Source organism: Balearica regulorum, chromosome 3 (assembly GCF_011004875.1).
Source record: "Balearica regulorum gibbericeps isolate bBalReg1 chromosome 3, bBalReg1.pri, whole genome shotgun sequence".
Lineage (NCBI taxonomy): Eukaryota > Metazoa > Chordata > Aves > Gruiformes > Gruidae > Balearica > Balearica regulorum.
The window spans coordinates 2484238-2511162 of record NC_046186.1 but is presented as its reverse complement, the minus strand read 5'-3'; the positions used below and the strand labels follow the sequence as shown (position 1 = coordinate 2511162).

The following is a 26925-nucleotide window of genomic DNA, read 5'->3' as shown; positions in this document are numbered from 1 at the left end:
CAGCCTCTGTGAGAGCTTTGCTGCTGTTTCGCCTGCTCGCATCGAGAAAGTGCAAAAGAGAGAAATAAGGGGAAAAACATTATCACGCCAAACCCTGTAATTCCACAGAACATGAGCAATCCTCAGGGAAGGATACAGCCTGAGCAATTTGAAACCCACTAATAGAGCTTTTAGCTTCAACACTGCCTTCCAGGCCAAGGCACCAAAACATGACTCCTTGTGCGAGTTGTGGGGTTTTTTTGGTTGGGGTTTTTTTTTTTTTTTTTCAAACCCTCTGCCTTTGAAATCAAAAACCTGTCAAGCAGCCTGGTCCAAAGGCACTTCTTAGCCACCCTCCTGAACCTAACGGTGTCCTGTTAGCTAGCTGGAGAAACAGCTGGAATGACTATTAATTTAGTCAGGCACTTGGAACGGCCATTTGCGATGCTCAGCACTTGTACTCAGAGAAAAATACAATCTGTTGGAGCCCCAACAAGTACTTCTGGGAACACCAGCACAAATGAAGCCTGAATTCTCACTGTTTGATGCCGTCAAGCTTCCATGGGGTTCTCCAGTATCCCGTAAAGAGCCTCCAGTTTCCTATTTTCAGGACATTTATAGGGAGTTAATGCTTTGGTGAGCTCTATCTCTGTAATTTGAGTGAAAATAGCTGATAGGTTCAAAAGTTACTGGAAGACTAACAAACAGATAAGACCAGATGCCAAAGTCCCATTTTATTAGAACACCATTAAAGAGCGTGTAATGCTAAGCAATAGTGTCTTTTAAAAGAAATCCTTATTAACTAGTATCGAACACGCAAGCCAGCTAAATACCTTGTGGCTTTGAGACAATCTGTTTGATGTAATCGTGTAATGTCCAAATGCTTTAGCTATTCATCCACTGCAACGAGTAGTGAGACTAGTGCTAGCAATGAGCAGCCTAAACCAGCCAAGTTTTTGCAAAGTTAATGGCTTAACAGCTTCCCTAGATTGGGAGTAGGATGTGCAGGACAGATCTTATTCATTGCTAACGCACTTTCGTGGCCCAGAGGAAAAATTCCCAGAGAAACTGTGCTCCACGGATATTGCCGATACGTTCTGCACTTCAGAGATTGCCCAAGTAATCCTCACCCTGCGCGGTCCCACCTGCCCCTTCACAACAGAAGGTGAAGAGAATCCAAATGTTAGCAGAGAGAGTACATTTGGGAAGGCTGAAGCTACTTTGGCGAGGACTCATCAGGCTTAAAAATACTCCAGGCGGAAATCTCCAACGCACAACAGCTATTTTTGCTGGGTAAGTGGGGCCAAATGTCCTCAGAGCAGCTCAGAAATGGGCAGTGGGACACTCTGCCAGCACAACGCTCGTGCAGATGAAGCAATCGCTTCCAACGCAAGCTGCTGTCTCCCAGCCATCATCCCAAAGATCAGATCATTTCCAACTCATGTCAGCTTCAGGGACCATTTGCAGAATAGATGCCGAGAGGTCCTAATGGACAAGGAAGCCACAAATGTCTCTCTTCTGGCCGTTTGCATCAGTTACTGTGGACAGAAGAGTCAGGCCTATGATCTCTCATGCTGTGCCATCTCACTCTCATCTCAGTGGCTTGAGGCATAAATGGCTCAGATTGCACAAAAATACTGCAAGGGGCAGCACAGCTATCTCCCTTTTATACTTAATACCATAAGAGACTGGCTGGTATGTGAGTTAACTACTGCCATCCACAGGACAAAAGCTGCTCGTGTGTCCAGGGTAAATACCTGATGTCCAGCCAAGAAGAGGAGAGATGTTCCCAGAGCCTGGGAAAGCTGCCGGTAAACACACTCTTTGAAAGGCGCAGCAATACAGCCACCAGCTCCACTGTGAACGTGCCATGCAGACAGACATGAAGGCGTCGGCTTGGAACAAAGTCATTAAGATAGCCACAAAATTCACAACTCAATTTGACCACTGTATAGAATCCAATAAAAATAATAAAAAAGCATGAGGATGGCTATATTAGATCAAACCAATGATCCATCCACTTCAACCCCTTACTCCTAAATGCTCATTTCCAGCTGCTTTGGTGCAAAATACTCATAAGTCATAGTCAGAGAACAGCTTATTCAGAACAATTTTTCTCTAACCACTAGCAAACAGGAGTTGCATGAGCCCTTGAAAAACCAAAGCTGCCCACCAAAATACTTTTTTGAAGCAATCAATCATGTACTTTCTCATCCGTACAAAGTCTGAACTGTTTAAAACAAACAAACAAACAAACAAACCCCCCGCATATCAAGCACTTGGTTTCACAGCTTCTTGCAGCAACAAGTTCCACAGCTAAGCTCCACAAGCCATTGCCTTTCACTGGCTTCAAATACAAACTCAGTCCTAATTCAGTCTGTGCCGCCTTCTACAGCGTTACGTACCTCTACAGCGATGGGTACAATGGGATTCTCACCCAACTCACTACAGACCCAGAGGAACAACAGTAAGAAAGCCACTGGAACAAGAACTGCCACCTTACCTTCTCTGAGCTGTCTGACATCCCACCACATGCTCCTCTCTGAACCAGGCAGTATTAATCTTTTCAATCCTTGTGACCATCAGCGTTGGTAGAGAAGTAGAAATACAAGGATCCTAGTGCCAAGGGATAATTTCAGCATAATTTGCACTTCTGCTATTGTCATTCATCCTGATGGACACCCTGGTTCTCCAGTACACTGTTTTTGTGGAGCAGCCCTCCCTCGCTTTTATCCAAAGTCCTCACTAACATCTATGTTCTGTTTCCATTCCAGTCATTTCCCAAATTTGTGCCGAGTTTCTTTTTTTTTTTTTTTCTAATTGCTCTCAATATGTCACTCTATATTACTCAACAGCAGATTTATTTAAACGTGTCAATGCTGTTGCATAGCAGATCTGACTGCGCTTTACAATTTAAGCCTGCTTCAGAATCACGTGTTCCCCTCCCCAGTGCTCCCCAGCACATCTGAGCATCAGGAACTTTGAGGAAAATAAAAATAAGCCCATCGTTAAAGGCAGTCCACTGGCCTGCCTAGGAAAGCTCCACTAGAGATCCTTCAAAAAAACACCCCCCACCAAAAACCACCCTAGAAGAAAAGGAATTTTACCAAAAAGCCCACTCGATTTTTTTTTTTTTTTTCCAGTTAGGAAGCAGTATCGGGTGCTATTTGTCTTCCATTTTCTACTTCATACCCACGAGCTTCAATAGCAGCCCATCAAGTTAATGATCATCAAGAGCTTTGAAAAGAGTCCTAATACAGAGCTAATATCAGCTTTCCCCAAGCAACAAGCTAATTTTAGGTAATGGCCTCCAACTGCTCTATGAAAGGCCCAAAACACCCAGGTGAGAGCATGTTCTGACCTTTGAAATTAGACTTGGGTCTTTGCTGAGAGAGAGAAGATAATGTGCAACTAAATCACATACACAATGTTTTCTGCTTGGGTTTTTCAAGCTCTCCAACCAGCACCGGTGTAGGTTTAGTCATTGCCCCCACGGACTCCCACTCGCACATTCACAGCCGAGTAACTGGAGAACCTAATGGCTCCATGCAGCATTGGCAAGCTCTGCACACAAATTCAACAAGAGGCAGAAGCTGTCCCAAAATGATTATGAAAAAACCTAAGCAAAACCAAGAAAACATCATCCTTCTGCCATCCACTGAAGCAGAATAAATGCAAGCAAATTGCCCAAGAGCACACCAAAACCTGCTACGCGGCCACTAACAGATGCCAAGTCTTCTGCACGTTCATCCAGGCCTTGAACTGTGAGGTTGTCTCCATGGGCTTGTCTCCACTTGAGCTGTATTTCTTATGTTGCCCCTAAGCTGACCTCATCCGCTGCCCCAAAATCTCCAGCTCAATCACCACCCTGCCTCCCTCCAAGTAAGCCTGGTTTAGGGGGAATTAATTCCCATAAACTGATGCCATCAAGACAATCCCCAGCAGCTGCTAATTCCAGATTCAGACTGCAAATCACACCCAAGAAACCAGGTTCACAACCTCGGGAACTGATACCACAACCTGAGGCAGCCCAACTGAAGACAAAACTTGCAGCAGAACCTGCCAGAATGGCTGCTGATAGGTTTCCAAAAATAACCCAGTTCCCTTTCTGCGGTGCCTGATGTCCGTTTACTTACAGCCACCTAAAAATAGCCCTTCCCATTTGGATCAATGAAGAGAGCTGACAGAAGTGAAAGACGCTCATCACTCCACACACACGCAAGACTAAAGGAGATAAAATACTTTTGAAATGCAGCGTAGGGAACAATCCCGCGCTGGCCCCGAGAGAGCCAGCTGGATGGGCCTAATGATTCTTCTCCAGCAACAGCTGTGATTGAGTTTATTTCCATTTTGTGTGATTAAAAAGAAAAAGAGACAGATAAAAGGGAGAACAAAAAGTCCAAGATTTCAAAAGGCACTAAAAATAAAATACTTTGTATTCACTTGGCACCCTACCTTGACAGCATTTTATACATGATAGCCAACCAGTCCTCAATAATCCAAAAGGAAGAAGCAAGTAATTTATAGGCAGGGAAACCAAGGCACGGAAATGTTAAAATACAGACTCAATCATCAATAAAACCACCAGCAGGAGTAGGTTTAAAGAGCAGGCATTCCTGACACACCTTCCTGTATTCATGCTGTAAGACCCTCTCTCTATTCTTCATGGAGCCAATGTAATTGTTTCCATTGCCTGGCAAGCGTAAATCGATGCCGAAGAGTTCAGCAGCTCCTCACAAGGAGTTCAGCAGCTCCTCACGAGGAGTTACAGTCCATTTAGCTGATAAAAGTTAAACGGTTTTCAGAGCCTGTTCACACCTCACAGGGAAAACGCACTTTTTCAAAATTCAAACATACAAGTTTAGCAGCAGGATGCCTGAAATTAATCCCTTTATTTAAACACTAAACAACTTTAAATGTCTCTGAGCAATTGTAAAGGCTTTATTAGCTAAGGCAATGAAAGCCCATGAGCAGCCAAGTCAAGATGAAGCCAAGGTTATCTGCAGTAAGTTTCCAAGCATTAACTTTAACAATATAAACTCGCTCTGGAGAGTATTTACACCTCGGAGGGGGGGAATAAAGAAGACAGCAACGCAACTGGAAAGGCTGCACTCACCCTGCCCACCTGCCTGCACGGCACCTCGCTGCCGGCAGCAGTCCGTGAGCAGGGATGGATGGAGAAATCCTCCTGGACACCGTTCCCATGAAGGGCAAGAAGGTGACTGGGAACAGCACAGATGTACCATGGGCAAATTGTACCTCACCACTCTGATTGCCCTCTGTAACCAAGTGACTGGCTTGGTAGATGTCAGGTGGATCTGGACAAGCTCAAGAAGTGGGCCCATGTCAACTTCATGAGGTTCAACAAGGGCAAGGGCAAGGTCCTACAGATGGGTCAGGGCAATCCCAAGCACAACTCCAGGCTGGGTGAAGAACGGATGAAGAGCAGCCCTGAGGAGAAGGACTTGGGGGTACTGATGGATGAAAACTACACATGTGCACTGGGAGCCCAGAAAGCCACCCGTGTCCTGGGCTGCGTGTCCAGCAGCGTGAGCAGCAGGTCGAGGGAGGGGATTCTGCCCTTCTGCTCCGCTCGGCTGAGACCCCCCTGCAGTGCTGCGTCCAGCTCGGGGGTCCCCAGCACAAGAAGGACATGGAGCTGTTGGAGCCAGGCCAGAGGAGGCCACGGAGATGCTGCGAGGGCTGGAGCACCTCTGCTCTGGAGACCTCAGGCTGAGAGAGTTGGGCTGGTTCAGCCTGGAGAAGAGAAGGCTGCGGGGAGACCTTGGAGCCCCTTCCAGTCCCTGCAGGGGCTCCAGGAAAGCTGGAGAGGGACTGGTGCCAAGGGCAGGGAGTGATGGGCTGAGGAATAATGGTTTTAAACTGAAAGAGGGAAGATCTGGATTAGATATTAGGAAGAAATTCTTCCTTGTGAGGGTGGTGAAACACTGGCACAGGTTGCCCAGAGAGGTTGTAGAGCCTCCACCCCATTGATGGTGAAGCATCAAGTGGACAAAGCACTGAGCAACCTTATCTACCTTTGCAGCTAACTTAACTCCGAGCAGGACGTTGGATTAGAGACCTCCAGAGGTCCCTTCCAACCTCATTTGTTCTATGATTTGAAGAGATGCCAAAGAGAAGGCAGAAGTCTTTCCTGCCCCTTTCAAGTGGCAACGGGCACAAACTGGAACTCAGGAAGTTCCATCTGACTATGAGGAAAAAATTCTTTACTTTGAGGGTGACCGAGCCCTGGGACAGGCTGCCCAGAGAGGTTGTGGAGTCTCCTTCTCTGGAGAGATTCAAAACTCGCCTGGACGTGATCCTGTGCGACCTGCTCTGGGTGATCCTGCTCTAGCAGGGGGTTGGACTAGATGATCTCCAGAGGCCCCTTCCAACCCCTACTATTCCATGTGTTTCTGTGAGATATCTGAAATAGATAAAGCTCTAATGTATAGTAAAAGTAACTCTTCATAGCATTCTCACAGCATTCTCCTGGGGAAACTTGCTGCTCATGACTTGGAAAGGTGTAGTCTTTGATGGGTAAAGAACTGGCTGGATGGCCAGACCTAAAGAGTTGTGGTGAATAGAGTTAAACCCAGTTAGTGGCCAGTCACAAGTGGTGTTCCCCAGGGCTCAGTACTGGGGCCAGTTCTCTTTTAAAATCTTTATCAATGATCTGGATAAGGGGTTGAGTGCCCACTCAGCAAGTGTGCAGATGACATCAAGTTGGGCGGGAGTGCTGACCTGCAGGAGGGTAGGAGGGCTCTACAGAGGGATCTGGACAAGCTGGATCGAAGGGCCAAGGCTAATTGTCTGAGGTTCAACAAGGCTCAGTGCCAGGTCCTGAACTTGGGTCGCACCAACCCCAGGCAACACTACAGGCTTGGGGAAGAGTGGCTGGAAAGCTGCCTGGAGGAAAAGCACCTGAGGGTGTTGGTCAACAGCCAGCTGAATGTGCCCAGGTGGCCAAGAAGGCCAACACCATCCTGGCTTGTATCAGAACTAGCATGGCCAGCAGGACCAGGGCAGTGATTGTCCCCCTGTACTCGGCTCTGGTGAGGCCACACCTCGAGTTTTTTGTACAGTCTTGGGCCCCTCACTCCAAGAAGGACATTGAGGTGCTGGCATGTGTCCAGAGAAGGGCAACCAAGTGGTGAAGGGTCTGGAGCACAAGTCTGATGGGAGCGGCTGAGGGACCTGGGGGTGTTGAGCCTGGAGAACAGGAGGCTGAGGGGAGCCCTGGTCACTCTCTGCAACTACCTGGAAGGAGGGTGCAGCCAGGCAGGGGGTGGTCTCTTCTCCCAAGTAACAAGCAAAAGCACAAGAGGAAACGGCCTCAAGTTTCCTGCCAGGGCAGGTTTAGATTGGAGATTAGGAACAATTTCTTCACCAAAAGCATTGTCAAGCCCTGGGACAGGCTGCCCAGGGAAGTGGTGGAGTCCCCATCCCTGGAGGAATTTAAAAGACGTGGAGATGTGGTGCTTAGGGACATGGTTTAGTGGTGGGCTTGGCAGGGTGAGGTTAATGGTTGGACTCGATGATCTTTAAGGTCTTTCCCAATGTAAATGATTCCATGATTCTATAAGCTCTTCGCTGAACTGATGACCTGGTGACAGGGGGAAGTCTGCCAGCACACTGTGCTTCTTTTTCGTTAATGTTTACACCTTAATAGAGGAATAAATCTGTTCAATTAAGGCACATATACTACCACCTTCACATCAAAATTCAAGGTGCTTTAGTGGCATCATAAGACTTGATACCTGTAGGAGGTGATAAACATTCATGAGAGCAACACTGTGAGATTAAATAGGTTGGGCTGATGTTAAGAGACATCCTTTTAAGGACTCCTCCGTTCCCATCTCTCTGCTCAACCACTACATAATAATTTCCCCAACTTCTCCACGTATCCAACGTGCAGAGAGATACACAAGACATACACATCCCAGACTGGATCCTGTCTGGTTGCTTTAGCGATATGAAGAAAGAATGGATAAGATGCTGTCTTTGAATTCTAAGTGTCACCAGGTTTGGGATTTATTTTAGAAATGTCTTATGTTGTTACTGAAAAGTGTAACTACTGAGTTTCACCAAAATCAAAAGCTCCTCTCAGGTTCACTTTCCTTTCACCTTACTCTAACAGTTGTCTTGCCAAAATCCATAGAAGACAAAAATCTATAGTTCCTAGTATACAGTATACCAGTACCCCCGAGGTTTTTAAGCACAGAGTAAAGTTTTCACCCTTAATATGGTCTCGTAAGGCACATAGCTATCTTCCTTACTCTGCTGGTTCTGATCCAGAAGGAAAAAAAACCCAAAACCACAAGTCTCTGGTTTTGCTGACCAGGATTATCCAACTTAGCGAACATTAGCAACCTTCAAGGACACAGCATAACACACCAGAGCGGAAGTCACAAGTGCTGGATGCAGCTCCCTTAAATCCTCTAAACCTCTGCTTCTCTGCTGTAACAGCCATTTAAGTGCTGATAAACTCACTTTTAGATTATTTTAATAAAACTGAAGGTCAGCAAAGGATTTTGTAATTAAGACTGTCACATAATTCTCAGCCTGATGAATAACTCAAGCCTACTCCACTGAACAGAGCAGGAGTAAGGGGTGTGCTGCCTATTTTGAGGTGTAATGTGCCCCATGGGGTCACCAGGCTTTGCTGACAGATTGCTCAGAGCCGCATCTTGCAGCAGGATGTGTCTGCAGCCTCTCCAAGCTCTGGGTACCCTGCTGCAAGCACCTGCACCCCTCAGCAAACCTTGGCCATGTTCAGTGACAGAGTTGGCTTCTGCGCATCCCTGTGTACTGAACAACTCCTCCCGCTTTACCCGCTCAGAAGTTGCCTCTTGCCCAGGGTGGCTTTGCAGATGAAGAGTGAGCAGTTATACTGACCTGTTCTCAGCAACTCATCTCTGCATCTAAAATGCTTCTGACTCTCTTCAAAGTCAATCTGACAAAACACATTGATCTTAGCAAGAAAGAAAAAGTGTCTGATATAGGGAGGTCATTCCAATATCAACCAGAGGAGGGCAACCAGACACATACACAACAGCAAGGATACTACTGCCTGATAAATAAAAACATGCAGAGTTTAAGTGTTCCATCTTTCCCATTCTGCCTTACTTATGTCTATGGCCCTCCTTGTGACACTTAAACAGCATGCACCAAACAGCAGATTATATTCACCTGAAATTAGGCAAAAGAGAACCAAAATTCCTCACTTCCCCTGCTCAGCAGCAGTTCTGCTCTTCTTTCCGTACATGAGAAGGACCTGCCAGGCCACACAAGCAAACCACACAGCAGAAAAGCAACGGCTACCCCTTGCATGTCAGCATAGAACCACATGGACAACATCCCTGGAAGAGCTTCACCACCTTTTTTTCCAGATACGAGGCGTGAGCTGTAATGGGTTACCCAAACTACGCAATAACCGAACACAGTAGCTGTGATCTAGCAGAAACAGAGCAGCACCTGGCAGGTCTTCAGCAAACAAAGTTCTTACCCAGCTATGCCATACATGCAGGATATAAAGGAGAAGACAACTGAAGGCTGTATGGATCCTATGCCATGCAGATAAGCCATGGTGCTTCTAACTCACAGAAGTTAGAAGGCAGCAGCACATTCCCTCCCGATGGCTGCTTCTTTCAGGTTATATGGAGATGAAAGCCTAAAGCAAGCTATTATTTTCAGAGGCTTGACAAAACAGAAAGTCAAAATCAGATAATGCTTTAGCAAGAGGTAATCTAATAGTTTCAGCTGAGCAATTGTTTCAACAGTCGCAGTGTTTTGGTACAAAGACCAGTTGAAGATCAATAATTCTGAAGTCCAGCCCAAGTAGATCTTAAGCAAATAGGAAACAAACCACTCCTTTTCCTTCATCGCCCCAGCAAGCTCAGAGCCCCTTCCACTGCCCAACCAAGCCAGTGTGTCCATGCCGCGGCCAAATCAACGTGCCGCTGTGCTCACTTCATCAGCTGAACTGATAACCCCTCAAGCTTGTCAAGACAAGTCGGTTGCTGTATGTGCTGCTGACCTAAGGAGAATACATCAGTCACAGCTGGTAATTTGGGCACTGGAAGCAGTGAAACTGCTCATGAGCTGGCTATAAATAGCAAAGGGACTGGGGATTATTTTCTCCCTCTCGTGTACGCCTGCCTGCCCTGCTGCACAAACCCTTTGGAGCCTGTATCAGCCTGCTCTGATGCTCTCATGATTCAAAAAAGCAGCAGATGGAGGGGAAAGGGTTTGTTCAGGAGAGTCCAACAACTGTAGCTTTCATACCCTGGGGCAGGATATCCTGCAAGTAACGCCATTCCTCAGTACTTAGCTGGGAAAGCCAGGGAAAGGCAGGTGTTTGTGGGAAAGGCGCCGGGTGACTCAGCTGTTCACCATCTCCTTTCTCCCTGTCAACATTTCAACAGCACAACACACTGGTATTACTGGGGCGAGACACAGGGACTCGCTCGGTACATGGGAAGTCAACAACCCAATCACCGCTGATTTTTAAGGATACTCATTTCTTCGTCATCATCATGTTCTGTTGTAAGTCACTTTACAATCCCAGCTTTGTCTGGGATGCTGAGTTTCATCATCGCCTGGGAAAATGTTGTTGATAAACAATTATTAAGGAAAAAGAAAAAACCAAAAAGAAAGAGGCAAACAGAAATCAGTGCTTCTCCTTTGGCCTCCAAAGGATCTTCTGCACTCAAACCCATTTTGGCTACAAGGGTTTTAGTTGGCGCAGTTTGCCTGTAGGTTGTGCACAGCACCCAAAGCACCGTGCCACTAAAACACTGTCGCTTTCCAGTCAGGGTTGGGTTCCAGTATTGCAGCAAGAAAGGGAAAGAGGGGCTCTGTGGTTTTGGTACCCGCTGCCTGGCCCTGAGGCTACGCCCGTACATCCCCCTGTTCTCTGGCCTTGAGCCCACCTAGTGTAATCCAGCCACTTTTGTTCTCTTAAACTTTCTCACCTTCCTGAACACAGGGGCCACATCCAACCTCCTGGGTTGTGCTGACTTCTGGCCCATGGACGGGGACAGTGTGGGTCGATGGGAGCCAGCTGAGGCACCGTAGGGTGGGTTATGCCCTGGGCAAGTGAGTCCCAGTGCCCAGGAGCATCCCCTTGTGCCCCAGGAGCATCCCCTTGTGCCCCAGTGACCAGGCTCCCAACCCTGAGCTGTGCGTCTTGGAGCAAAGCCTGGCCTCAACAGCCCACAGCTAGGGAAGGATTTGGAATCCTGATGTTACACTAGTTCACAGCTTTTAATAACAAATAAATTCCCATGAAACACATCGGAAGGGTTATTACTTCAGCATGTATAAAGGAGACATTGAAGTAACAGGGAACTTCACTTCCCACCTTTTGAGGGGATAATACAAACCAGCAGAGCAGAAAGAAATCCAAAACATCATTTATCAAAGCAGCAATAGAATTTTCTGTCAAAGGAGAGATTTCACAATAAGGATGCTTTTGGCATGGGTGGATTCATGGCAAAACAATGAAGCAATGCGAATGATATACGATGGTTTCTTTGCACAGAGTGTCGAAAAGCTTTCAGAAGCTTTATAAAATTAGAGCTGCTTATGTTTAACAGCTAAAATGAAAAGGTGGGGAGGGAGCGCTTCCCCCGTGCAGTTCTCTAGAAGCAGAGCTCATGATTGTACTCAGCAGGAAACACGCTACTCATCGAGCACTCTCAGCACCTTCCCTCCCACTGAGCTGCAGGCACAGGGGAAGCTCAGCAATTTGCAGAATTGGGTCCTTGCTTTTGTCCCTCTCGCCTCTCTCCCTCCCCACATACTCTCTCCATCCTCCCCTTGACACACAGAGATGGAAAGACTGACGATAACACCCCAATTAGGTTATCTGAAGCCTTGCTACTAGCTACTCTAAATGCAGGCACATGAAGCAGCAGGATTCCGCTGGTGACATTTGAACCACAAATGAAGTCCCCAAGAGTAATAAACAATCAGGTAAAGAAATCTGGAAAGAAATTACCCAGCACACCTCATCTTCTTGGCCCCCATGAGATCCATATAAAACGTGTTAATGCATCTGATTATGATCTAAATTATGTACAGAGGCTCCTGCCAAGCACTCTGTGAAGTTTCTTTATTGTTAAGTTGGAAGCTGTTTAAGAGTGGTCCAGTCATCATGTTTCAAATTAGATTTGGGAAAAAACATTTTCCTACTTTATTGCTGGCTCAGAACACAGGTTTGCGGGAGAAGGTCGATACGTGGTTTTTCTATACTGAAGAAAAAGCAGGAGAGGCGGGGACAGAACAAAAGAAGAGTCAGTCTATTACCTGTCCTTGTATCGTAACCTGAGCTGTGTGGATTTACTGTACATGCCAGAAAATGACTGCAGTTTCAGCTGTCTTTCTAGACGTGTTTTTTTCCAAAAGGGCAGTATGAACACCAAGGTGTTCTCCTGCACACGTTCCGTGGACCGTAAAACTTTGAAAGGGTTTCTCAAAACAAAGACTTGATGAGAACGGCTTGCAAAACATCATGCGAGACTTCCACCGTGCCTGCAAGGGCTAGCTGAGCTGTTGCTTACTCTGCCAGCAAATCATTGTATTGCTAGGAGGCAGGTAAGAAAGCTGGTTTTATCCCCACTGATCAGCACCTCCTTTCCACTGCAGTGCTGGTTTCCCAAGTTAGAAGCAGAGCCAAGGTCACCTTGCTCAGAAGAGCTGTTTTTTAAGAGGGTCTCATATATTAAAGGTCTTCCATCTATTACCTCTGCCCTTCCAAACACACAGCTGTAGCAACAACTGCATAAATTTGGACTAAGCGGGGCCCTATGGAAGAAAACTAGCATATAACAGCTCCTACGTACTTATTTTGCTCTATATGTGCATATAAATAGATAGACATACATATATATATATAGGTGCCAGATAGCTGTCTGCACTTCCTCTCAAGATGCACAGCTCATCTTTGGTATAGGGCTTAACACTTCATATACATCGCTATAGTCTCCAGCATAACAGGCATTTTAAGGTATCAACCACACCCAACCCCTCTGGTATGTCAAGACGGACATTTGACACGCACAACAACTGCTGGACACATTTAATACTGCTCCACAGGATGACGTTAGAAGTTAAGCATTAGAAATCCACATTTAAAGGCAAGCCATTCTTGCTCGACATGTGCACTAGAGCCCACAAGCGAGCAGCTTTGCTTCCACCTCTGAATGCCTCGATTTGGGCAGCAAGGAAAACAAAATGCAGAGATTGAGGCAGATCTTAAGCCTAAATGTTGAACTGAGATGCCACTGGCCTATCTGTTAGCATTTGTTCCTGAAAACATCAACCAGGCAACGAGGCAATTATGTCGGTGACCAACACTCCTGCCCACAGTGAAATTCAGCGCAGACGTGCAGACCGAACAGAGGAGTTTGCACATGTAAAATTGCCCTGAGCCAGACATTGTTACCAGCAGATCTGCAGGAAATTAGGGATCAGAACTACCATTTCTAGCCACCACGGTAATGTAGCGGTTTAAACACCAAAAAATGCTTTAATGTAGGATCACAGGCTGGATCCCAGCCAGCCAACAGCACTGCTTTAAAAGGAAGTATTTATCTCTGTGAAACACTTACTAAACAACATGCTAGGTGCTTGAAAATAAAGCTTTTGCTAAATAACCAGATTTTAACCTGAAATTCTGCATGTTGGCATTCTCTTCTGCTGCAGGTAAGCCTCCCTTATACAGCATGCTTATTTTCTCTCTCTTTTTTAGGGGGGGGGGGGGGGGAAGAATTTTCTCTTTCAGTTTAACTTTGAGGCAAGATGGAAGACCACAGCCTGGCCTCAAAGATGTGAGATCTTTTGAACTCAAAGTCAGCAGGCTCTCACAGGAGCTGAGCTCGAGGGCTGCTCTGGAATAAATCAAAAAGGATTTACTCTTTCACTTGAACAAGGCAGAAAAACCCCCAGATGTACAGATATGTGGTTGGGGGTAGGGAGACATTTAACAAGTTAAAAAAAAAAACCCACAAAAAGGTAACTTAAGAGTGTTGTTATGGCTTGATTGCAATGATCCCATAAGCTAAACACTATCCTGCATGGTTGGATTTCCTGGAGGAAATCACCAGCATAGTTGCTAAGTCTGCTGGAAGCAGTTCAACCAAGGAATACACACAGCAGATGCTCCAAGCACGACACGCAAGGACGCAGCGCTCCTGGAGAAATCTTTTGACAGCAAGTCAAAACAGGGGCTTGAACCGGTCGTGTGTCAGTACAGATGCAGCTGTCATTTTTTTTTTCCCCTACAGATTAGTATCAGTTCAAGGCCAAAAGGGACCTTGAGAGCACCTAGTCTGCTTCTTGCTGTATCACGGGGCACTACACTTCATCCAAGTTTTCCTAAGAGCTGGAGTCAGATCTGGCAGCCAAATCCCAACTTGAATAACTATGGTAGCTCTCAGTAATGATCCACGTGGTACTTCCACTCAAAACTCAGGCTACCAGAGCAGCTTTGTGTAGGATGCAACTGCCCCTTGGTGCCCGCGTGTCCCTCTGCCAGAAAACACCATTCCCTGGCAGAGGCAGAAATGACTCCATGCTCCAGCCACTCCGCTTCATGCTTCACACCTTTGCTCAAGCCCAAACTCATCAGCAGTTTTGACAGCACTCTGGAGTTTGCCTGAAGGAGCTCAGCACAGGGCACACAATCTCATCCTCTGGCTTCATTACAGGAGTGAGAGGAAAACTGGAGAAGGAGAAATGTGCCACTGGCAGCAATTTCCAGCCTCTGCAGTGAGGCTGCCCGTGGTTCGCAGTCAGTCACGCATCCCTGCAATAGCTGTGCAGTAGCCCACACACTAATCCTTACACGGTGAACCTACCTTGGTTACAAAGTGTTTTGGGACAAGAATCTGCCCAATGAACGATGCTAAAGAAGAAAAATTTTCAGATTATGAATGCAGTTTCAGAGCCCAACTCCCCCACCCAACTGTGAGTGGGGATTTCGATCCCGAGGCACCCAGACACTGAGCCGGTGAGCTCAGACCATTAGTGACATTCAACTCTGCCTTTAAAATCAGAACATAAACTGCTGAAGTGAAATGCCACTTCTTCGCCTGCAGTTCTGCCAGCTGAATTTAGCTAAAGCTTTCAGCAAATAATAGATGATTAAATAAAAGAGGCGATGGCCAAAAAATATGTAAGGGGCTTGATTAAGACTCCATGGGTGGCACCATACTGGTGCTGCCCAACTTTTACAAGCTTTCCCCATCTCAGCATTACTTTAATTCGACTGTGGGGATAAGGGAGAGGTTGCTAGAAGAGTGCAGAGATGTTTTGGTAGTCTGCATTGAAATATAGCAAGGGAAGAAGTAATCTAATGCCAGGCATGGAGCAGACTGACACTGCGGGGCTCGTCTGTGCTTTACCTTCTGCACCTCGGCTCCTTGGCTCAGACCTGTCGTGCATCACACATTGACTCCTCCGCTACTTTTCTTCTTTCCCCCAGTGTTGATCTCAAGGGTTCTTCTCCTGTTTAATATAAAAACACAAACAAACCCACATGTACTTAAGAAACGTATTACCCATTGCCTAGAGGCATCGTGCAAGAGAGGCTGCTAAAAAGGCTCCTTCCAGACCACCTCCAAACAGATGAGAGATTCACGACGTAATCGGCCTTTAGCCTGAAAGCTCCCATGGGCTTGACTATCTGGGCTGCTGAGGAGTATCAGAGGCTGGAGGATACTAGCTGAGGAAATGGGCACAGGATTAGACCCAAGGTAAAGGACACCTCCTTGGGCGCTACGATGCCTAGAGCAACGAGGCACATCCCCAGCTCTTGCATGTTCCGCAGCACGGCAGAGACTCACAAAGGGAGTGTAGGACATCTGTAATAACAAGCAAACTGACCAAAATTCCCCAAGCAAAGTTTGGATGATCTGAACTCCCGGTCCTGAGCCCCTTCTACTGCAGGAGTACCAAGAAAATGAGCCCCGATCCTCCTCTACCTGAATATGGTGCTTTGTTTTACAAAGGCAGCATACACGCTTACGGGGACAGCCAGGTCCAGAAGACAGACGTGAGAGACGCTCTTGGTTGTCAGCCCTGCCACTCACTCGCTGAGTTACCTTCACTCCACCAAACCCTGACCTGTTTCCTGAAGCCAGGGATGAGGATACGAGGATACTTGGATTTCTTACAGCCAGTACAAGCTACAGCGGTAGAATTGCAAAGGTAAATGATCAGCATGTGTTACAAATGCTGCAACTGATCCCTCTCTCTGAACAAGACAGCCTGGAGAACAGGTATCTCGAATCCTTTGTAGCTAAATGGGATGAGATGTGCGTCACCAGCTCTGCGCTCCATCATCTCAAAGCTTGCAGGTCTTCTCGGCTTCCTTCGCAGAAAACATTTCCGCTACAACACCTGGCAAGTGATAGCTCTCAAGTCTCGTACATTTGACCATTTCCCACAAAAAATAAAATAAAAATCTACTATGCTGTTCCATAAGTGCCAAGGTCAAAGGGGACCACTGCAAGCCATCCAGTCTGACCTGTTGCATGACACACCACGAGCTCCACCCGCCAGTTCCAGCCTTGAGCCCAGTAACTCACAATGATTTTTTTCATCCAGCTTTTTCCCCAGCTCAAATCCTCTCTCAGACACATTTCTGCTGAGAACAACTGTCTGATCTCAGCAGCCGACCATATAGAAAACTGAAACAAAAAAAATACCTTTTGCTAAGTGAAGTCCAAGGCTTCAGGACTATCGTTCAGCAGGCGACGCCTTTGCTGTAGATGGCATTTCCTTTTGTTTCAGAACAAAAAGCGCTGCGCATCAGGGCCATCCACGTCCTGCCTTCACCCTCCTACACAGCCTTTTGGCCAGTCGCAGCTTTGGCGGCCAGTACAAGCGGAGCGTCCCAAGCCTCCCTCTTCCCACCCCTACTCTTACTAATGCATTCCATACTCGCAGCCTTTCACACAGTCCCAGCTCCGCCGCCGCTCCCGGCAGGGAGCTGGTGCTGGGCTCTGGTGGCGAGACTGGCAGCTGTTTATAAAGGCTGCCTCCATCCTTTTCACTTCAGCTAGCAAAATGCTTCCCAAGTGCCTACATCTCCGGGCTACAACGAAGGAAACATATCTTGAACGGAGCTTTTCTCTCTCTTGGCAGCCTGCAGGACGTGGCACGTTTCCATCTGCACAAGGCTACAAGATGTTTGCAGAAACAAAAACTAACAGCTACGACCCCTCTACCCCTTGTTCCTTCCTGGATTGCAAAGCTCTTTCCAGAGTTCTCCAGAAATCACGAGTGAAGATGTTACTCAACAGCCCCAGCTGAGGATTTTATTTCAACGTTCCCTGCAAAATACACGCTTCAATGCTCACCCACACTACATGAACCCAGCATCTGTACAGGACCCTCACTGGCTCTTTGAGGTCTGGAAATGTTTTATTGCAAGCTTTAAATATATACAGTTTACAAAATAAAAAAAAAAAATCCATGTTGGTTAAATTATTTTGAGTCACAAATTATTCTCGGTCACTGAAACTCTGGACTCTTGGGGCAAAGGACTCAAGGAATCAGAGCATTTGGAAATGGGATGCCCAAACTCACATCAGCCAAATGAACCACTCTCCTGAGAGCTTAGGGGGTTTTTGTTGGTGGGTTGGTTTGTTTTTTTTTAAAAAAAAAGCATAATTCTAATGTAAGCTCTGAAAAACATTAGGGTGCTCATGGGATAAATGCTACCTTATGATAAAAGCAAAGTCCCTTCTCTAATAAACACTGCATAGCTTATATAATGTAAAAATTATAGCATATATTAATGACAGTGATCAGAATATAATATTAACAGCAATAATAGTACAGTAGCACAGGCTTACTCAAGAAGAAATGCAGTTTCTCCCTACTCCCCATTGGAGAAGTGGTGGCAAGTGCTGTTATGACTTCATTTTATTTTTTATTAGTTTTTACAAGCTGGCTATGCTAAAAGGTTGCACCAGTAATTTAAACTGCAGTTGTCAGCAGAAGTGAAGGACATTGTGGGATGCATTTTATTCTAGCTCTTTTATTGCTTGGCTCCTTGGAGTGATTCAAGCAGCTTAAGGATTTTAGAGGTACTGTCACAACAATATCTGGCCCTTAGCAAGCTGCCATTTAAAAAAAAAGAAAAAAACAAACCAAAAAACCCCAGCCTCTAAAGAACTGGCTGAGCCAGTAGAAGCTGTTCAAGAGTCAACAACTGCTGATCGCTACCAAATTATTCCCTCGCGGGGACGTGCACTCTCCACGATGTTATTCTCACTTGACAGAACGGGAGGTGGCTCCGGAATACATGCGTAAAAGCTGATTTTTTGCAGCTCTGCCAAAATGTACATACACACATGTGCACATCGTGACTCCCTCCGCCATCAGTGTGAGCCAACAGCGCTCTGGCACACATCTGCTGCGACACGGCAACACAGGTGACATGCTGCTTCATGTCCCTCGGGCTAAAATCAAGCGTGGTAGCGTGCGATGGGCTCTCTGGGGGGCGGAGCACAGTCTGGACGGGCTGACAGCACACGCTGTAATTAGGTGTCGAATGAGACTTTGTGCTAATTTGCTTCTAAACAAGTCTCTCCTTTATCCTCATCCCTATGCGCAAAAATTAGCTCCTCTGTAACGTGTGCTGTGATCGAAACGTGGCTCACTGAGGTGCTGCTGGCACGCACGAGGGACGCGGCAGAAGCAAGCTGGGGTCCTCCAGGTCTAGTCCCAGGAGATGGAGAAGAGACACCAGATATCCCCGGGGTATTTTTTTTCACCGTGCCCAGCACTACCCCATCAATCAAGGGCAGGTAACTGTGCTTCCCTGCTGTGCCAGCCCCTGAAGGGGATAAGCAGAGGACCGGAGTGCAACATGGCTGGCGCAGACCCAACCCAGGAAAGCCTCAAACAGTGCTGGCAAAAGGAGAAATGTTTTGAAGATTCCCGAGACAGCAGGCATCTGCTTTTTGTCCAAACATCCCTCCAGGGTTCTGCTGGACTCTTCCCTACAGATGATAAAAAAGCGATTTAATTTGCATCAGCTATCCCTTGAACTGACGGACCAACCCAACTGCCTCTCCTTCCTATACCGAGCTGGTACGAGATGCTGGTCTTCATCCTCACCCAACTGCCCCAAGCAGCGTGGGGCTGGAGGACCGAGAACATCCCACTGCTGGGACGTCTGCTGGCTGCTTGCCTGGCAGACGACTCGCTTCCAATTCCAATTATGAAAACTAACCTGGAAAATGGGACGGGGATGTTACTTTGTGGGAGGGCAGAACAAGTGGGGGCATTCCTGGTCAAAGCACGCGTTACTTCAGGCACCAAATTGTAGGTCTGAATTCAAGTCCTGCTTCCCCACTGCTCCACGGGATGCTGAGCTTTCCCAAGGTCCCAGAGTGCTACCCACGCACCAGCAAGCCATGAAATACACGTGGACCTCCCTACCCCACCCCTCAGGGTGCCTGCAGCAAGGGGTCACTCCCAAGCTGACAAACCTCTGCTGGAAGGGCAGAGAGGGCCGTGTTCTCATCTGCATCGCAGATCCTGATGCAGCAGAAGGTAAAACCAGCTGAACCTGGGTCAGTCCATGCTCGGGGCAGAGGCAGCCTCACTGCCTGCAGATCTCGGTTACACGGAGTTGCGGCGAGAGCCCAACCTACATCGCCTGAGGCATAAGGTAGCATTAATTGGTGCCTCAAAAGTGCCTCTATTACAAAAGTGAAGTTTTCTGCACGAACCAATGCTCTAAAGAAAATTTGTTTGACCTGCAGAGATAGAAGCCTTAAAACAGTATTAACAACCCCAAGTAATTCCTGCACTCACAGTCGTAGCAACTCCACCACTGCTGTCACTTCCAATGAGACCGCCAAACACCATGATCCCCAGCTGAGATAACAGACTGGTTTGGGTGGGAAGGGACCCCACAGCCCATCCAGTGCCACCCCTGCCATGGGCAGGGACACCCTCCACTAGCCCAGGTTGCCCAAAGCCCCATCCAACCTGGCCTTGAACACTGCCAGGGAGCCAGGGGCAGCCACAGCTTCTCTGGGCACCCTGGGCCAGGGCCTCAGCACCCTCCCAGGGAAGGATTGCTGCCTCCCATCCCATCTCCATCTCCCCTCCTGCAGCTTCAGGCCATTCCCCTTGGCCTGTCCCTCCCTGCCCTTGGCACCAGCCCCTCTCCAGCTTTCCTGGAGCCCCTGCAGGGACTGGAAGGGGCTCCAAGGTCTCCCCACAGCCTTCTCTTCTCCAGGCTGAACCAGCCCAACTCTCTCAGCCTGAGGTCTCCAGAGCAGAGGTGCTCCAGCCCTCGCAGCATCTCCGTGGCCTCCTCTGGCCTGGCTCCAACAGCTCCGTGTCCTTCTTGTGCTGGGGACCCCCGAGCTGGACGCAGCACTGCAGGGGGGTCTCAGCAGAGCGGAGCAGAGGGGCAGAATCCCCTCCCTCGACCTGCTGCTCACGCTGCTGGACACGCAGCCCAGGACACGGGTGGCTTTCTGGGCTGCCAGCGCACATTCCCGGCTCATGGTGAGCTTCTCCTCCCTCAACACCCCCAAGTCCTTCTCCTCAGGGCTGCTCTCAACCCCTTCATCCCCCAGCCTATGTTGATACTGGGGGTTGCTCCAACCCATCTGCAGGACCTTGCACTTGGCATTGTTGAACTTCACTGAAGTTGACATGGGCCCACTTGTCAAGCCTGTCCAGGTCCCTCTGGACAGCATCCCTTCCCTCTAGTTTATCACGTCACGCTACACTAAGTTTTGGACACTGGGTCATTCTCAACTGCCCACTTTCCTCCATGTCCCCCTTGGCACATATGGACACCATGCTAGGAGAGCTCCAGGTCTGCCTGAGCAAGAGCTAAAGACAACCCTGTGCCAGGCAACCATACCTTAAACTCTGTGAAACAAGCAAAACCTACTTTGCAAAGTAAGATCTTTTAAGCAGAGGGATGGCTCTTGTAGCTGGACTTTGAGATTTTAAAGTTTGCAAGCTTTTTTTTTTTTTTAATGTATTGAAAAAAAAAGTTTTTCAGGTCACCTTTGATGCAGAGAGTCATCTAAAAGGAGGAGGCTGTCAGATGGTCTCTCAGCAAGGGAATATCTGTTCCCTGGGCACGGACTCAGAGCCTTGTGAACTCCCTATGCCATCTGCATATTACACGTTTGTACTCCAAGCCCCACGGACACTTGTTTGATGTGTTACCGTTTGGTGAGCTGGAGCTCCCAAAGGTCTCTCGAGATCACAGGAATCTGCGTGGCATGACTTATTTAGTGGATAAAGACCCACATAAAGATCCATCCTTTGAAACAGAAGTTTCTTGTTGCTGTCTTTTAAAAAGAACATTTAAATTGCATTTTTTCATGCCAGTCTTGGCTTTCATCCTCAATTATTTTGCTCAGCAAACAGGACTGTATTTGGCACAGACGGAGCAGAACGGCACACACGCCACAGAGACGTTTACTGACATCTGCCGCTCACCCCACCATCAATCTTTAACTGCTCGCCTCACCGCTACTGTCCATCGGACAAAAGCAAGTGACAGATGTCTGCTGCAGAGAGCCTCAACGAGCATGTGTGCATGTAAGAATCGCTTCGAAAAGTAAAAAGGAACCTTTGCCCTAAGCAACCACACTAAGTCATCGAGCTCACCATCAAGTGCTGGAGGCGGGAGAAGTCCAGCATGAGGACTGCTGGAATAAGGGATTAAACCTGTCCTTATATCTCGAAGAGCTGTGCGATTACGACAAGAGAAATGTTACTACCATACCGCGTACAACAGGCACAGTCAGTGCCTTGTGTCTCTGGGATGCAGGGCTGGAGGAAGGCAGCAATGACACAGGCTGAAGGCAGAGCGGGGCAGGGCTGATGTGGAGAGCAGCTATGGAGAGAGATGCCCAGGAAAGCTCCTCTGCTTCCCAGGGAATCCAGCCCTGCTCCTAAACACATGGTCTCCTCCTGGCCTCTCCAACTCCCTGCTCCAACATAAACAAATAAGATCTACATCCTCCTGGAAATTAAAACCAGCATCTCGGATATGTACACAGACGAGCTCTCCTTCTTCCCAGCAGGAAACTGGGATGGAGAATTTGCAGCCCCAGGTGGCCTGGAGCAATCCATGTCAGTGGGGGCTGGGAAAGGCCAAGAGTGAAACACACAACACTAAATGGCATCTTGGGATATTTAACTATCTCGGTTTTCTTTTCTGACCTCCTCTCTTCATTATCCAGATAAATTTGTCCATTTTCTTCTGCTCATCCTCACAGTGCCCATTGAGAAGCTTTTTCCTTTACCCCTCAGTCACAAAAACATCACAATCTGCTTTCATCTCACCCTTTCCTGACAGTTATGTCCACTTGCTTCCCTATTTTCTCTTCTTCCAAGGCTCTCATCCACGCTGTTTTTTTTATTTCCCTCAACTGCCTGTACCTTCATTATTTTTCATTGTCAAGTATGCTATTGCATATCCAAAATTTGGTTTCAATATGGTTATTTAAGCTCATTCTTCTGCACTAACATAGACAAATATTGTAACCTAACATGGAAATCATTCCCAGCACGCAGCACTAACCTAATCCGAGCAGAAGGCCAAGGCAATCAAGACATGCGGCAGCGCAGGCCCAGATCTATAGCCCTGGTGGGTCATCTATCTGTCCATCCTTCCATCCATCCACCCATGGAAGGGCAGAGGAGGCTGCAATCTGCTCCGCTGTGCACACACATGCTGGCCTCTCTCCAAGGGTCTCTCCACCAAAGCTGCTGAGCTGACCACGATTGGGACGGAGATGTTACGCAAGGTCAGGCAGAAGGCATTTCTGGCACCCCCATACCTGCAGTACCAAGGGCCATTAAGGAGATGCCAAAGCCCAGCAGAAGTTTGGACAACGCAAAACATTAAATAGAGCTTTTGGATATTTAAGAGCAGAAAGTTTCCCAGGCTAATGCAGGCAACATGTCACATAAAACTGGCAACATAACCATCTGGGTCCATTAACTGCACTTGCTCTATAGCATTTGCTGTCTGAATTGTTTATGCCTCGTTTGAGCGCAGAGGCTACCCAGCATATTAATATTCTGGAAAAGAACATGTAAAACAGAGCTAGAAATGAAGGACTGTTTGGGGTGCCTGTTGTTATGCCAGAGGTACAGTGGGATAAGGCAGGAGGGGGTCTATGGGGGAAAAAAAGCACAGAAGAAAACCCCAGAGAGCCCCATCTAGCTTCCACTTCAGCAAACAAAATCATACAAACAGTGAAATTAAAATCTGTTGTTGCAGAGCAGAAGAAGTCAAAGACTTTATGATCCCATTGCAAGAAAGGAATTTTACAAGGCTTGTGAAGAACAGGGATAAACAGTTAGTTTCTTGTGCAGAGCCAAACAAAAACAATTGATTTCCCAGAAACAAACCAGGAAATTATTTCCCCTCCCACAAGAGTCAAGTCCAACCCTGCTAGCAAAGTATCAGTTTCTACTCCCTTCTCCTTACCCTTAACCTTCAAAGACTATGCCAGTCTGGGTTCAGACTCGCAATCGAAAGTCAGACTGGTTAGATACGTCCTAAAAGCTACTGCCTGCCTGCTGAGTCACCGGAAGGGAAAGGGATTGAAGGTAATAATTTTCCTTACAGCTCGCTATGAGCTTGCCAATGCACAGGCAGGGTGTAGCTCATGCTGGAGATGTTCAACTGAAAGGTCTGTGTGTCCTTAACCACCTACTCCAGAAGCCACAATTTCCCTTTCACGTCCTCTTGCAGGAGACATAACTCTCGATCATACGCCTTTAGATGACCAAGTGACTATCTAAATCCCAAACAGACAAACATCCCCTTTAAAAATCCGTAAATTCCCTTGGCAAGCTCAAGTTTGCCAATCAGCTGATATGACAATGCATAAGGAGGGCTTTGCAGAGAGAGAGGCGGGCTTGGCATAAGAAAAGGAGCAATGCACAAGGATGCTCAATGCAGAAATGAGGGTGGATAAGGAAAACAGGACATTTACCCTGGCACTGTTACTGCTGTCATTTATCATAGAATGGTTTGGGTGCTTGGTCAGGCTGCTTCTGATACAGCCAAGCCATTTATCAACAAGGAGTAACAAGAGATAGTATCAGGATTCACTTGTGAGGAAGCAAAAAAAAAAAAAAAAAAAAAAAAGAAAAAGAAGGGAGTTTTTTCCTTAGCTAACTCAGAAGAAGCCACACAGCACATGCTACTCAGGCTCAAGGAGATGTTTAGGGCTAAAAACCGGACCTCCAAATTGAAGTCCTCTGTGGCTGGCTTGTCCTCCTTCACCTGAAGTCATAGCCCGCTGCTGGAGATATTACAAATCCTTTTCACATTAAACCATCTGGGTGGCACAAAGAATTATCATGCAAGTGGAGGGATGCTCAGCAGGGGCAAATTAGTTGCTTCAAAGAAGAGCAAGAGGCACATTAGAGTCTTTCTCAGCACATAAGTCCTTCCCTCTTCCACAGGTAGATAACACACATAGAAGTAGCAACAATTCCCTTTCAGAAAACAGTCCTAAGCTGCAAGTCCACTGTGGCAATTCAATTGAAAGGAAGCGGTCCAAGCAAGAACTTCCAGCATTTTACTGTGCTAAACCACCCTCTGTTTCACAATGACATTTTGCTTTCACAGTAAAAATGGTGCTACGGGAGTTTGCTTTCAAGAAAGGGAACGGAAACTCCCCTCGCTCAATGCCATCAAATTGGTGTCACTGCACAGAACTGTGCTGGCACGAGGTGTGCAGAAACCACCTCCTGACATGGTCTCAATGTTGTGGCAGACACTGGACTGATACATACCACAGTTAGTTTGTGACCATGCCATGGACTTTCTGCACAAGCAGAACAGCCTCACCCTCTCTGTATCTCAGCATTCCCATACGTAAAGCAAAAGTAACTGGTTCTGTGTCTCCCAGTAAACCTAGTTACCTGCTTTTAGTTAAAGTATGACTTCCAAGCATCCAAGCTCGATCCAAAGAGGTAGTGAATTCATCCCTTCCCGATCATTTGCTCCAATGATTAATCGCAGCCCATGTCTACCTTCGAAAGGTCACCTTCCAAAGAGCCGGTACTTCTCACAGTCCTCTCCAACAGACTCGGCAGCATCCAGCACCCTTTCCCCACAAGAGAGAGTTGTGTTTTGGTCTCTCTCTTGACTCAACACACACAGCAGGAGATTTTTTTAAAAAAAGTTGAAGTCTAAAAATTTGTTCCCCGCTCCAAATACTGCCCTGCTGCTCCTTCTGCATGGTCTCTAGCTTTTCCCACGTCTATTTAAAAATACAGATAGATATCAGAGCTAAAGAAGCTATTCCAACAGTATTTTCATAAATGCAGTTTTTGGAAGTAAAAACATCCTTTTTTCCTGTTTCCCAGTTCACATGTCCATAGATGGCATTAAATACTTCTTACTGCACTACCACTCTTGAGAATTCAAGTAGTCTGGGCTGCTCAGTACAACCACAAGTTATCTTTTCACAGCAACTTTCTCCAGGGCAGAGCCCTCTTCCTCAGGTATGACCCATGCCACTTGCTCCTCCAAACAACTTCATCGTGGGTCATTTCACATATGATTTGTGGGACTGCAGTTTACAAGTCATCTGGATTACTCCAAGTCATTTATCATATTCTCGTAACAGTCTATTACTCTGTCAGTTTTGTGAAGTCCACAGATTTCCTCAGCAGCGACTCGATACTTGATGAAAATCACAAGAACAGCAAGGATGCAGCTATTCCTAGCAACTCCCATGATCATATTTACAGAGCTACAACTTTATCACAGCCTTTAAATGACTTTTATTTCCTACACTGATGAAAAAAGAGCAGAGACATGGGCTTACACTACCTTCATGACAACTTTGACACTGTCTAGTCACACAAAACTGAATTCATTCAGAGCTGCATTTTACTGCAAGCTCACAGAGAACCCACTCTTACCTATAAGCACGAGATATTACACTCAATTACTTTTCACTATGGCCACAGAAAATTGATTAAGCAGGAGAAGTCATACTTAAAAAATAAATTTGTTTATCTACTGTCTATCAAATCAAAATAACTTGAAAAACTGGCAAAGCTAAGTATTTGCCCAAGGGTAGGACAAATACATCCTTCAACAACTCTCACACTTTTCTCCTCCCATTCAGTACTTCTGCAGGCCTTTGCCACCACAGGAACGATGCTTGGTGCTCCAGGAATGATGCTTGATTCTGTAACTTTAACACGCACAAAAGCTGTTTAAAAGATCATTAAAATCCAGAGGCTCTTCGGGCAACTCTGATTCCACCTACCCTGAGTGCTGCGTTTTGACGCAGGCTCAATCTTCAAGTCAAGTAGGTTGTTTGCTGGTTTGTTTTGTTACAGAGGAACATCTGACGCGCTTACTAATTCCTGCTGGGCAAACTGAGCAGAGATGAGATGTCTGTTCATCTCAGCCAACCTACTATTAAAAAAAAAAAAAAAAAAAAAAAAAAAGACAACCAACTTCCCTTTATGAGGAAGACAGGCACAAACCACTCTGTAATGTCTCGTCTTATTTCTTTTGGTCACAACCACCTCCACCAGAAAAGAAGGGTCATTACTCTCACTGTCCCCCATGATGGTCCAAGAGGCCAACGCACCAGCCCAGGCTACTGGGGTACAGAGCAGCTAAAGGGCTTCCTGCAGAACTCCGGACTATTTTGATACCTCATGCCTTCTTCAATGTAACTTGTAGAGCCTGATCCAAGGTGTCCCTTGGAGGGGGGGAGGTTCTGCTCCATTTCTACAGGGCCACAGCGATTTCCCTGTCTGCTTCCTGCAGGTACTGACTGCCAGCAGGGTAGAGGTGGGTGCTGGAGCATCCGTATCCCACACTCTGTGTCTCACTAATGCTCTGCCCACCACTAAAGGGTGTGAAACACTGCCCTTAGCTCACTTCCAGTC

General features: G+C 47.0%; 1 protein-coding gene across 12 annotated transcripts in view; it reads right to left on the bottom strand.

Annotated features, from left to right (window-relative positions):
* Nucleotides 1-26925, bottom strand: part of EXTL3 (exostosin like glycosyltransferase 3) — a 160022-nt gene that overhangs the window by 49068 nt on the left and 84029 nt on the right. For 8 of the 12 annotated variants that reach the window (XM_075750343.1, XM_075750334.1, XM_075750332.1 and 5 more), the window contains one exon: nucleotides 15390-15492. The exons of 3 other annotated variants lie outside the window; for them this stretch is intronic. The gene's annotated coding sequence lies outside the window, so the exon portion shown is untranslated. Of the gene's footprint in view, nucleotides 1-15389; nucleotides 15493-16694; nucleotides 16852-26925 lie in introns of those variants that run through there. One more of the 12 variants, XM_075750337.1, reaches the window with a different exon arrangement.